This window comes from Rhinolophus sinicus, chromosome 14 (assembly GCF_057876585.1).
Source record: "Rhinolophus sinicus isolate RSI-liver-muscle chromosome 14, RSI-T2T, whole genome shotgun sequence".
NCBI classification, from domain to species: Eukaryota; Metazoa; Chordata; class Mammalia; order Chiroptera; family Rhinolophidae; genus Rhinolophus; species Rhinolophus sinicus.
This window is the reverse complement of record NC_142514.1, coordinates 137,922,217-137,936,139: the sequence shown is the minus strand read 5'-3', so window position 1 is coordinate 137,936,139 and position 13,923 is coordinate 137,922,217. Positions and strand designations below refer to the sequence as shown.

The following is a 13,923-nucleotide window of genomic DNA, read 5'->3' as shown; positions in this document are numbered from 1 at the left end:
AAGTGTTGGAGAGGCTGTGGAGAAAAAGGAGCCCTCAAACACTGTTGGTGGGAATGCAGACTGGTGCAGCCGCTATGGAAGGCAGTGTGGAAGTTCCTCAAAAAATTACGAATAGAATTGCCATATGACCCAGCAATCCCTCTCCTGGGTATCTACCCAAAGAATCTGAAAACATTTATACATAAAGACACGTGTGCTCCAATGTTCATTGCAGCTTTGTTTATGGTGGCCAAGACATGGAAACAACCAAAATGTCCTTCGATAGATGAATGGATAAAGAAGTTGTGGGATATATACACAATGGAATACTATTCGGCGGTAAGAAAAGATGATAGAGGAACATTTGTGACAACATGGATGGATCTTGAGAGTGTAATGCTGAGCGAAATAAGTCAGACAGAAAAAGCAGAGAACCTTATGATTTCACTGATATGTGGTATATAAACCAAAAACAACAAAAGAACAAGACAAACACATGAGAAACAGAAACTCATAGACACAGACAATAGTTTAGTGGTTACCAGAGGGTAAAGGGGGTGGGGGGGTGGGAGATGAGGGTAAGGGGGATCAAATATATGGTGATGGAAGGAGAACTGACTCTGGGTGGTGAACACACAATGGGATTTATAGATAATGTAATACAATTGTACACCTGAAATCTATGTAATTTTACTAACAATTGTCACCCCAATAAATTTAAAAAATAAATTATTTAAAAAAAAAAAAGGATCATGTTGGCTGCCAGTGGAGATGGAGGGAGGGGCCCAGGGGATGAGGGGAAATGACTAGGAGCCCCTGCAGAGGCCAGAAGACACACGTGGAGGTAGAGAAGCCGGCAGGTTGAGGGGGGGGGGTGATAGAGGCAGAGCTGCGGGGTTGCTGAGGATTCCAGAACAGCGTCTGGCTTCCTGAGTGAAGATGGTGAGGCCACCCATGAGAAAAGAAGTCTGGAGGAAGGCCTGGCTGCCAGGTGGACCCAGTGGGTCTGACATGCCGCGAGGGCTCCAAAAGGAATCACTGATGGGGCAGTGTGAGCTGCGTGGTCCTGGAGAACAGAGGGACTGTGGGGGCCTGAGGCCCACCAGGGGTGTTACCGGCATCTGCATAGGACAGAGAGCCCCAGGGAGGAACCCTCTGCAACCCAGCATTTAAGGGTTGGGGGAAGGGGAGGAGCCAGGTACTGAGGGAGCACAGCCAGGTACTGAGGAGGCCTGAGAGCCCATTTCCAGGAAACGGGAGAGCAAAGGGGAAATGCGGCTGAGCAGTCAGGCTGAGAACTAAAACTGCCCACGGATTCAGTGACACGGGTGGAGGTGGAGGTCAATGGTGACCTTCACAGAGCCTTCTGGTGGGTGGGGATGGAAGTCAGACTGCAGGGGTTGAGCAGGGAGTGGGAGATAAGGAAGTGAAGTCAGCGTCAGCAGATAGGCCTTCTGAGAAGTGCGGCTCCAAGTGGAAGTGAGAAGTGAGGTGGGCCGTGGAGGGCAGTGAGGTCAGAGGACGGCTTGCTCTTCGAGGCGCAAGAGAGGAGGGCTGGAGTAAAGGACCTTGATGGATGGTGAAAGGGCACCAAGGGCCACAGTTGCTCTCCTGGGGGTGGGTGAGCTGAGGCCACTGTGGCGTATGGGAAAGTCCAGAGAGCACAGGGACCTGCCCAAAGTCACACAAACAGTTCACGCCCTGGACCCAAGCCCCATCCTTGCACCACACTGCTGCTCCAGCACGCCGTCCGCTGGGCTGTGTGGTGGCCTTTCTGTGAACATAAACGGGTTCTGCCGGCATGTCCTTATGAAAAGGGTGCATCCGCGTGTTCTCCATACACCAGTGCGTGCCCTGGTCCGTCCCCCTCCCAAGCTGTACATCAGGGAAGGGACTTGGAGATGAGTGGGGGCCCTTGGGCACTGCTCTGCCTTGGGCTCCTGGGGGCCTTGAGGCCTGGGGGTGCCCTGGCAGTGGGTGAAAAGGAAATGGCTGGTGCTCCCGGCTCTCTGTCCACATAAATCCCTTCACTGAAAGGACACATAGCATGGGCTGCTCTAACTCTGGTTCTTTCCCAGGAAGCCCATGTGTGTCCCACACATTTCTCATCTTTGAGAAATGGGAGGGGGCAGCCTTGGGCAGGGGGCCATCCTGGAAGAGCTGAGAGGAGCCAGTGGGAAGTTTTGATAAAGGAAAATCTCTGGGCAGGGAGCTATGATGTGGTCGTGCTGTGGGACCCCCAGTGGGCTCTACCCGTCCCCAAGCTCAGCTTCCTCACTGGTGGAGTGACCCGTGGGCTGCTCTGGGCCCTGGAACCTTCTGTAATTCTCAGCAATTGGGAACACCTGTGTCCCTTGTCTTCCAGCCTCTGCAGAAATAGTCTGAATGGCGACAAATGCCTGATAATATTTATCAACACATTCCCTGTAAGCAGCTCAAAATGGGAGGATTCTACGTGCTCAGCAACAAGAGAAAGGTTGAGCTAATCATGGGGCACCCACATGTTGCAATCCTGATGCTGTCACTATGCGTGTGTTTATGAAGGCACTCGGACGTGGAGCTGAGAACACAGATCAGAATGAGAAGTTATCGAGGCAGCATGATCTCATCCACGACAGACACATCAGAAACAGGCCGGTAGGAACGGTACTAAAATGCTAACAGTGGCGATCTCTCAGGAGTGGGAAGATGGAGATTATTTAATCGTTAAAGAATTCTGTATTTTCCGCATTTTCCACACTAGGCAGGTAAGACTTTTATCATCAGAAACATAACAAATATCAAATTTCGAACAAAAGAGGTCAAGCTTCTGGGGAAATTCCTCTTACTCACCCAGGTTTGATGTCCAGAGGTGTGGGGAGGGGTCCGGGGAAGCCTGCTTTCCCCACCAGCCAGTAGATCTTCTCCACGCCCTTCCCCTGGAAGAGATAGAAAAGGGGATTAAGCAACATTCTCAAGCAGAGAACAAGACAGGCGTGCAGTTCCAACAGCTCAGTGGAGAGCAGCCTAGAACCTGGAGGTGGATTGTTCGGGTCCAAATCCTGGCTTCGTCACTTGCTAGCTGTGTGACTTTGGCCAACTTACTTCACCACTGTGTGCCTCATAGAGTTGTGATGAGGATTTAATGGGTTAATACTTGTCTGTCAGAGAAATAAATAATAAATCATGAATTCTACGACCAGCAGATATGGAATGTGAGATGCCAGGATTCTATGGTCTGTGATTCTCCCCAACTATTGGAGGAGCTGGTGGCCTCCCCTGGGATGGGGTTCGGCTGTCTGAAGGTTAGGAGTGGAAGGGGCATGAGGAGCATTAGGGTCAGGACTGGCTGGCCTAGAGGTTCCTTACCCCACCCTGGAACAGGGATGGGTATTGCCCCTTCGAGCCCCCAGGCCAGCCTGAAGAACCCGAGGTTGGCTGGCTGACTTCTCCACTCTTATTCTACATAATTTTCTGTCATTAGGGCCTCTGTTCCTCAGGACACCCAGTGCCCACTCCCCCAAACAAGACATGCCTGCTCTGACTTACTCCAGCTCACTGTCCCATAACCTCAGCCTCCAGAGAAAAGGATTACACATTGCCGACTCACAGGCTGTGTGACCATGGACAAATCACTGTCTCTCTCTGAGCCTCACCTTCCTGCTCTGATGTTCCACAGCACAATGAAGTGAGTCCCTTGCAGCACCCAATTTCTGAGGCAATCTCAGCCATGGATCTTTAAATGCCTAGGCTGCTTCAGTCTCCCCAGCAGGCCTAACTCGAGCTGAGGAATTGGGGGAATAAGAGGAGGTGGGGTGGGAAGAAAAATCATTCATAGGCATACTATACCATTTAATAAACATTAACATTAAAAGGAAAAAAAAGAATGCAGAGGTTACAGAGTCCTCTCTGCCTTTGAGGTGCTCATGAGCAAGTACAACCCAATATCACATCTACAACAGCAGAAGGCTGGTCTTGGTGGGTACACAGAGAAGTCATGATAGTTACTGCTGAGGGAAAGGAAGAAAAGTGTTCCTGGGTCAAGGCAGGTTTCAGTGAGAGGTGGTGTCTATGTTAGGGTTCTGAGGGATGAGTAGGAGCCCAACAGTATTACAGAGAAAGCACAGGCCTTGGAGCCACCAGGCCTGGGATATAAGCTATGAGATTTTGGACAAGTCACTCGCCCCTCTAATTTACTTTCCTCAACTATAAAATGGGGGCATTGGTTCCCCTTTAATTATTGCTCTGAGTAATAAATATGTTAATATATGTTGTACCTACCTGGATATGCTGCCCAGGTAGGTCATCAATAGAGGTAACTTCTCTGCCCTGGGCCTTCTCCTGAGAAGCCGATGAGGGAGTGGCTCCAGGAAGAAATGTTTCCTTAGAATTTGGAGAGTGGAGAGAACATGTAAAGGTGATCAGCTCCATCCCCAAGTCCAGGCAGGCATATCCTTCAGCCACATCATTCAGATGAAATTCTATCCAGCTGCCCACAGACACCGGACCTTTGGGGACTTTTCCCACCAGTCCCAGGAAAGAAAGTCTCTCACCATCAGCTCAGTCTGGCATCTGATGTCAATTTTGTAGCTTTCCTCCAGGCCGAGCAGTGTCTGGATAGTGTTTCTGCTGACATGAGTTCTGCATGCTAAGAAAGGTCGTAATCCAAGTCACCACCTGGTGGCAGCATACTTAAGGGTTTGGTGAAATAAGTGCCCGTGACAGCTCGTTCTAGCCAGTAATACACACAATTCTGATTCATACGATACCCTTTTCCTGGTTCTCTTGTCCTAGTAGGTAGTTGGTCACTAAAATAGAGGCCTTGAGGGAAAGCACGCTACAGAGATTGAGTGTTAAGGGGAACTCAAGATGATGTCAGACCCTCTAGGAACATAATTTCCACTTGTAGGGAAGTCTATGAAAGCTGAGTCACAGCAGATAAGCAGTTCTTTTTTCTTTTAAAAGCAGGACTCCCCAGTAGGGCCACCACGCCCGGTTTTGCAGGATGGGCACTGAATGTCCTTATGGAAAACACAAGCTGCGCAGCTAGAAGCAGGTCCTAGGACTTCACCTTTTTTGGCTGATCTAACCAAGCCACAGAGTAGCCCCTGCTGCTAACAAGAACCTAAAATGGCATTTTTTAAAAATTGGAAGGAGCCTCCTGCTTGTAAAAATGGAGAAACCAAGACCTAGAGGAAGAGCATTTTGCTCAAGGAGACTAAGCAAACCAGCTGCAGTCAAGGCTAGGCCTGTGTTTCCTGCCTCTTGACTCATTGTTTTCTCTGCTAATTCTCTCATGAGATCATCACAAAAACCTTGTGGAAAGTTAAAAGAACCAGTGACATATACCATCTCCTTGCAGTTGCTTTACTGACAACTAAGGTACGCTGCCACCAGGTGGTAATTTGGTTACTAAGCACTGTTTCAAACAGCAGGTTACAGAGGTCGTTGAGAAAGAGTCCTTCCCTGGACAGGATAGAAATAAGAGATACTCATGCAGCCCTGTCGACTCCATCTGGGTTACAGTGTTAACAGTGTCCCCAAAGAGGCAGTAGGGAGGCATGGTGAGACCCACGACCCCCGCCACACAGGGCCCTGAAACCCAAACACGTCCAGTGAACTCCAGCAGGTAGATCCTGGACCACAGAGAAGTCCCTATGACAGTCTTGCCCTTCCCTACCGCCACTGCCGTCCCCACCCCACATCCTGGGCTCCAGCTGTGGTTGGGGGGTGGGGGGTGGGGGTGGGGGGTAAGGATGAAGCTATCTGGCGTCTAAAAATACCCAGAGAAGAGATGACATCTGTTCCAGCTCTGGGCTGGGAGTAGGAGGACACAGATAAATCGAAGCCAGTCTCTGCTCTTGGGGAGCTCTCAGCTCAGTGTAAACTGAACAATGCTGGGAAAAGGGAAGCACCAGTGTTGTGCCAACCCAGACAGGGAACCCTAACCCAGCCCAGAGAACTTCCTGGAGGAGGCAGTGCCTGAGCTGAGTCTTGAAGGATGGACGAATGAGTCGGTAGAGAACAGCAGGTGCCAAGGCGCAGAAACAGAACACATGTCTGTGGGAAGTGCAAGCAGCTGAGTTTGGATGGACGACCAAGTGGGAAGTGGTGGGAGATGAGATGGGAGAGATTAGCAAGAGCCTTGGTGACTAGGGGGCAGGACATGTGGACTTTATCCTGCAGGAGAAACTATGGAGAGAGGAAGGAGTGGGGACATGGGAAGGATATATCAGACACCCTGAGGTCTCTCTCAGAGCCATCCCAGCAAACATCTAGTTGTTTACATGACCACAGAAGGACTCTGTCCTGCCTCTTCCATCAGACTATCAGTATATCAACATGGACTTAGATGCCCTTGACAGATGCTGAGACAAAAAAAAAAAGAAAAAGATATGTGAACCTGAGCATCACAGATTGTGATTTGCAACATCTCAGAACATTAAAATAATAGGAAATAAAATATAAAAATTTTCCATGCTAGAGTTTTAGAAACCCCTGAATTCCAGACGCACATCATTAGCATCGCCTCATCCAATGCCCCAGGCAGGCTTGGAAGACTGGCCTGGCCCAGCGCCCCCACGGCCCTCAGTCCATCCCTGACTGAGGGATGTTGTGCCCATTGTGAGGCCACCCTATGTGAATGGGCACAACTGGCGCAGGCCTCATCTGAGAGTTGCCCACAGAGCTGAGGCTGTCCAGGGCCAGGTTGGAAATCTCAGCCACCTACTGCCTCCTATGACGCTGGGGCAGCCCGAGTGCCACCATGTAGGTGTCCCCGATGGTCTCACACTCCAGCATGAGAACATGCTCTCTCTGGTCTGTCCCACGTCCTGTGCAAGGCCGCCCCGGGAGCCCCTGACGACCCCGCTGGTCTCTGGCCCACAGAGCCATCTACCAGTCTTCTCATTCCATGCACTCACAATGATAAGATCTGCACATTTCAGATCAGCTTTGTCCGAACTGCAGGTGGCCATGTCTGTCTGGTCTCCTCTGACCCCAGGCCATGAGCTCCTTGATGGCAGACCTGGGCGCCCCTGTCTGCACAATGCCACACTGCCAGATCAGGGCTTCCTCCAGCGAACAGCATGGGCACACTGAATATACACCCTATTTTCCAAACCCCACTGGCCTGGCAATGTGTACTGAAAAGTATATACATTTTGGAATCAGATAGATGTGGGTTCAAACCCTGGCTCTGCCCTTTGCCTTGGGCAGACCACTTCCCCTGTGCAAACCTGTTTCCTCTTATGTGAAATGCGTATTAAAGATAAAGTGTTTAAAGAACTGGACTCATCATAGATGCTCAATAAACGGAAACTTCTGTCTCCATCATAATCATTTCCTTGGCTAATGTTTTGGAAAAGATAAAATCACAGATTCTCAGAACTGGTAGGTGGGACTTTAAAGGCCACCTACCTCACCAGCCCCAGTGGCTGTTGGCCTGCTCATGTCTCTTAACAAGAAGGTACCTCTTTCTTGAGGTGGCCTCTTCTCCCTTTAGGTAACCCTAAGTTCTCCCTTTAGGTGACCCTGAATTGAAACCTGCCGCTCATCAGCTGGTTCCAGCTCTACCTCCTCACAAAATGTTCCTAAGCTTTCTCTGTTCCTGGTGCTACAGACACCGATATATACCATGACCTTTGTCCTGCCACAGGCCAAGCCAGTGAAGGTGAAGACGGCCACCTTCCCTCCTGTGTCTTCCCCTTTGCAGACTAACGAGCTCAGCTCCCACAATGACACTCCTGTCTCTGGCACATGCTGGCGCTACCCAGGCCGGGAGCAGAGCCGTCCCTCTGGCCAGGCACGTCCACTCTCCCTTAGCACCTGACAGACAATAATATTAGTGATGATATTTTCCTTGCCCACAGGGGGGCACTGTAATTCAATACACAATATTAGCTGTGCCCTACTATGTCCCCCAAATCTCCCTTACCTAGGCTATCGCCGCCCTGATTTTGGGAAGTGATCTGCCCTCATCCCGCCACCTTTGTGCTCAATACTTAAATTTGCTCCCCATGGCCAATGGCTTAAAATTCACACCCCATGGCCTAGCAATCAGGGACTCCCATCATTTGCAGAATTTTCTGATTTATTCCTAACATTTGCTCCTGGTGCCTCATGCTTCAGCCTAATGGGAACGTTTCTACTCTCCGCAGAAACACAGGCCGCTTGTTCACCTCCAGGTCCCTCTGGTTGAAATGCTGTCCCTGAATCTCTATCTGGTGAGACCCGAGCCCCCCATTGACCGAGCTCTCCATCAACCGAGCTCACACTTTATCAAGTCCATAAAATCTTCCCGGTCACCAGCTGGGGAAAAGATGTTTCCCTCCTCAGTGCTGTGACCTCCCTGTCCCTCCCCGTCACCTGCTGTTGTCCACCCAGCATTTGTGTGCTGGAGGTGAATGTGGCGGGGTCAGGGGTAGGGCTACCCCTCACTGTGTTCATTTCCATAGAAGAGAATGAACCTCGGCTTTTCCCCTGCCCACCTCTTTCTTCCCCATAGGAGGAAGAAAGCTTTATTTGATTGGCAAGATTAGAAGAAGGTAAGATTAAGTGCTTAAATACTTGTATAGCAGTTATTATGTCCCAGACACCGTTCCAAATCCTTTACAAATACCATACATTAGATCTTCACAATAATTCTGTGAAATAGGTACTATTATTATTGCCATTTTGCAGATGGAAACTGGGCCAGAGAGGTTAAGTCACTCACCACCATCACACAGCACAGATTTGAACTTGGTCAGTCCAGCTCTGGAGCTCATATGCTATGCTACCTCTTGATGCACATAGGTTGGCCCTTTTTCTCTCTCTTCTGAGGAGAGAGGATCTGCCCGCTGCATGTAGTTTTCCTCTGATCCTGCCCTACATGTGGTTAGCACGCACATTGGGCTGAGTCTTGCCTCCCAGAGGCAGCCCAGGTGACCTGCTGCTTGTTAGCTCCACCACCGGCCCACCAGGTGAGCAGCTGTGATTCAGGGACAGTGTACCTGCTCTAGGGACCCAGTACTGCCTCAGATGGGTGACCCAAGGTCCAGACTGGGGAGGAGGAGCAGAAGAAAGACCTATGGTGGCCACACATCCAGACCACCTTCTCCAAACTGCTAAAGCTGACCTCTAACCCTCCACCTGCCTGCCGCCTGAGCTGGAGGGGAGAGTATGACGTAATTAATAATCACCCCTACAACTCCAGCGATAGAAAGATGACCAGGCACAGGCTCTGCTCTCTTGGATCTCAGAATCATAACGATGATCTCTCAAAGACTTAGATCTCAGATCATGGTGGCAAGCAAGGGCCATGGCTCCTTGTACACAGGTGTGTTCTTTCGCGGATGGGAGAACACAGTCAGGAGAGAGGTGAGAGCAAAAGTTTTCATACTAACAAACATAGATGTGAATTCTAACTCCACCACTGGCTTGCTGTGTGACCTTGGGTGAGTCACTTAACCTCTCTGAGCCTGTGTCCTTATCTATACAGTAGGGCTAATGATCCATCCCTCTGAGGGACACTACAAGGGTTCAATGAGATACCCTGTGATAATTCCTAGGGATTGGGTCAAGCCCTGGGTCAGCCCTCTTTAGATGCTTAACTTATATGGGTGCCCCCTATCCGTAGTCTGTGCTTTTAGGGGCAGTCCTCAGCGCCTACACCTGCAGTGCTACATCATGTTGCGGAATGAATGAATGACAGCACTTTCTTTCACATTACTTAAACTGCAGAATGATTCTAAGCCATAGACGCTTTCATCTCTGTTTACAGATGGGAGCTTGAGGCTCAGAGTGGTGAAGTGATTTGTCCAGGGTCGCTCAGCAGTACGGTGGGGAGCCAGGGTCACCCCCTGGGGCAGCCCACATGGGCTCTGCTCAAGTGTTCTGTCCATAAAAGTGCTCACTCAGCGCGTGCTGGAAGGGAATCACAGACCCCCGAGGAACCAGGAAATGACTGCCTGGCTGCCTCCCAACCCAGACCGGATTAAAGAGCGGTAACCAGATCCTGCTGGGGACGGAGGGGAAACCAAGGCGGATGGCGTGAGTGATGAGAGACGCACTCGCATATCGTGAGGAATGGGCCTCCTGTTTCCCCACATCTGGAGGGGTGAGCAGGCCTTGTTTTATTTCATTTCACTCTGCCAGAAAGATGCAGACCTCTTGGCTAGAGTTCAGAGCAGATCAGAAGGCGTGATTCAGAGCTGAGAGGGACCCATGTGTGAGAAAAGATTAGCAGGGAAGGAAGAGACAAGGCTGGGGTGACTCAGGGCAGATCAAAGCTGCCGAGCTCAGTGAGACAAGACGAGATGAGGCATCTTTTGCTGGTGCCCATGGGGCCAGGGCAGCTCTGGAGGCAAGAGGGAATCTCACTCGGCATCGGAGGCAACGCCTCAGAACCACGGGCTGGGGCAGGAACGTGGAGTCCTGAACGGGGAACAGGAGGGAAGCCGCATCCTTGGAATGACGCTGGCTCAGGTCTCCACAGGTCAGTGGTGGGCAGTGTGGTGCAGTGGACAGAGCCAGGCGGTGGTGGTCATGGCCGTGGACACTGCAGATTGCCTGTCCTGGCTCTGCCACCTGCCAGCTGTGTGACCTCAGGCAAATCATTCCTACTCCAGGCCTCAATGAGCTCCTCACTCAATTAGCATGTATTTCCTGAGGACCTAGCATGCGTGGGACATTGCCAGGCCCTGGGGACAGAGTGGTTTAGGTTGGAACCATAAAGTGTGGCTGTATTGTCCAGGGGTAGTTACGAGAGCATCACAAAGCTCCTAACCATGTCTAGAAGGGCAAGGAAGCTAACGTGAGACCAGAAGGACGACCAGGAGGGAGCCAGGTAAGGAGGAGGGAAAGCACTGTTCCAGGAGGAGGGAACCGCATATGCACAGACCTCGTGGCTAGAGAGCAAAGCATGTATGAGGAATGTAGGGATCTGAAGAGGTGGAGTGGCCAGAGATGCAGCTGGGGAGGTAGGCAGGGCCGGCTCCTGGAGGGCTTTGTGAGCCACTATGAACCTATGGCTGTATTATGAGAACAACCATATCATAGGAATGGTGAGACACCCCTGAAGAGCGGTCTTGGGACCAGAATGCCCAAGTTCAAATTTCAGCTTCATATTCCACTGGGAATATATAATTATACAAGCCACGTAATCACCTCAGTTTCCTCATCTATAAATAAGGGGTACTACTACCTGCCTCATAGATTGTTATAATGATTAAATGCCTTAATATACGTTAAGTGCTTTGACAAGTGTTCAGAATACAGTAAGAACTCAAGAAGTACTGATTATTGTTGTTGGGATATGGTCACAAATGAAGGCTAAGGCCCGTGGAGCCAGAGTGTGGCCATTTCCTGGGGCCTTCCTCCCCACCTTCTTCACCACGTGTGAAGCTGACCCAAGACCCCCGGCAACTGGATCAGAAAAAGGGGCAGGGTTGGGGTGGGAATGTCCCCACAGCAGGCACAGAGGGCAGGAGGCTATTCGCAGATTACACAGCACTTCTACAAAGGGGATAGAATCCACCTATTGTCTGTGAACCACCCTCCCGCTGTGGGACTGGGGTCATTATTTCTGTTTTATAAAGAAACAGAGGCCCAGAGAGAGGAAGCCACTGGCCCAAAGCCACACAGAAGCTGGTGGCCAGGCTGGGACTCAAAGCCAGGATGAAGAGGGTCTTGACAGCCCTGCCAACGCCCCCGCTGCCCTCTCCAGTGCCTTCACCCACCCATGCCCACCCCTGGCCCACTTCACATTGAACCATCACAACCCATTCGGTGTTCCTCACACTCACCAGGCCCACCCTCTCAAGCCTCAAGTTTTGTACATATCCCCCCGTTGCTTACCTGGAGCCACCACACCCAGACTGGACAATGCTAGGAAGACCTCCTCCAAGAAGCCCCTTACTCTTTCCTCTGCACATCTACCCCGGACTGGATCAAGGGCCCTCTCAGCCTCTTCTGTCTCCCCTCATCATCACTTTCACGGTGGGTTGCCTTCATCTTGTACCTGCGGAACCAAGAGCTCCCTGAGGGCAGCCAGGCACAGGAGCTGACTCACCTGTTTGCTGTTGCCCAACTAGCCGGCTGGAGGCTGAGAGACCATGTGGACCAGAGCTGAGTTGTCCCAGCCAAGGCTCCAGAGATGTGAGAGAGCCCAGCCAAGATCAGCAGAGCTTCCTTTCTCACCCACAGAGGACCACAGATGTATGAGTGAGTCCAGCTAAGTCCATAGAACTTTCCAGCTCACCTATAGGCTTGTAAGTAATAATAAATACTTATCGTTTTATATGCCTGGATATGGGGGTTATGTGTTACACAACAATAGCTACCTGACAAAAACATATGAATAAATGACTGAAAGTCAATGTAGGACATAAACATCGTAGTAAAGGAAGGAGAGATAAAATGCCAGCCTCCTGGTACTCACAACTTATATACATCATGGATGCCCAAAACAGCATCGAACAGCGTGTAGAGGTCGTTGAGCAAGCCCACCACCGCAAGGGGCTCACTCAGGGCTGAGACGGTGGTGAAACCCACCATGTCACTGAAGTATGTGGTAACCTGGCCAAAGTACTCTGGCTCCACAGTTGATCCCATTGCCTGAGCTTCGGCCACAGACTTAGAGGGACAGGAAGGGCCAGAGTCGCAAGGTAGGAGGACCCCATTTCCACAGTTTGGAGAGAAGGGAAGGCTATTTGGGGGAAATCCTGGGTTGAGTGTCAAGGGATCTGGGATAGGTCTGCTTGTGTGCTGGCTGCCCTCTAGCAAATACCTGTCCGTCTCTGGAGATTACTTTCTCTGAAGTGTGGTGGGGAATATTATACCCTTTCCTTGGCTCCCAAGGGAGTGAGGTAGCAGGAATTCAATATGCGTGTGCCCAGCACAGTGCCTAGAACACATAAAGGCTCTATGAAAATATTTCAGATAAGTACACAATGAATGCATCGAGGGAATTCATGGAACCCAGATTTACTGACCACCTCCTATGTTCCAGGTCCCATGCTCAGAGTTCCTGGGGCTGGACACACAATCAAATCCTAAGAGGCTGCTCACGGAGGGGGCACGTGAGAGTAGCCTGTCCATCTGCTGCCTCTCCAGCTCCAGTTCCTCAGTCACTGCTGGATCAGGTCCTGCGGGTTCTGGGAATACTTCTCTAGCATCCACAGCATACAGTCTGCAACACTGATCTTCTTGCCTCCATAAATGCTTTTGAACTGAAGACGGAACAAACATCTCAATTCATCCACGAAGGTCAGCACACTTGGCCAGCAGCTTGAGAGTCTGGGCCGTAGGAATGAGCCTGACGGAGGAGTTGGATGAGTGGGGACCAGACATGTAAAGGTAGGGAATGGCAGCGCTGATACTGAAAATAATAATAAAATTCACCTGCATCTTGGGCCCCTGACCAGGGCTGCAACCCCAGCCAAAAACAGGACCACCACTTGCTTTGGAGGAGGCCCATGTTCCTCCTGAAATCCCTTTCTCCAGAAAATCCAGGACTATGGAGCCGCCAAGGAAGGTTGAGGGTCTCCTTGCTGGGGCCTGACAGGGACCCCTGGTCATGTGGAAGCCAGAGCCTGGAGCCCTGGCTTCTGCTGAGGCCCTGGGTGGCCACGCTACGTGGCCCATTTGCAGAAGCCACCCTCTCTTGGCCCCAGAATCGGGGGGAGGACGCTCGGAGAGAGACCCACCAGGACCGGGGGAAAACAAAACCAGGGCTTACTTTATCCCATTTCCTCTGCCTGACTTCTGCTCCACTTCTCACCAAACCTCCCTTTTCTCTTACTGGGAGTCAGAACCTCTGTTCTACGTTTGGCCACAAGAGGGAGCTGATCCACACAAGTGGGGAGGTTAGCGTTAAGAGCCGTGCTCATGTGTGCTGGCCCTGATCCAAGCCCTTTCTCTGCAGTAGTCCGTCTCATCTTCACAGCCCTATGAAGAAGAGGCTTTATTGACCTCATAATTGAT

The 13,923-nt window shown here is 50.9% G+C and overlaps 1 long non-coding RNA gene across 1 annotated transcript; it reads left to right on the top strand.

Moving 5' to 3' along the window:
- The first annotated feature begins 10,303 nt into the window (after positions 1–10,303).
- Positions 10,304–13,662, top strand: LOC148755826 (uncharacterized). Its single transcript, XR_016018486.1, has 3 exons — positions 10,304–10,435; positions 12,033–12,209; positions 12,950–13,662. It is a non-coding gene; the product is annotated as an uncharacterized LOC148755826 (long non-coding RNA).
- The last annotated feature ends 261 nt before the right edge of the window (positions 13,663–13,923 follow it).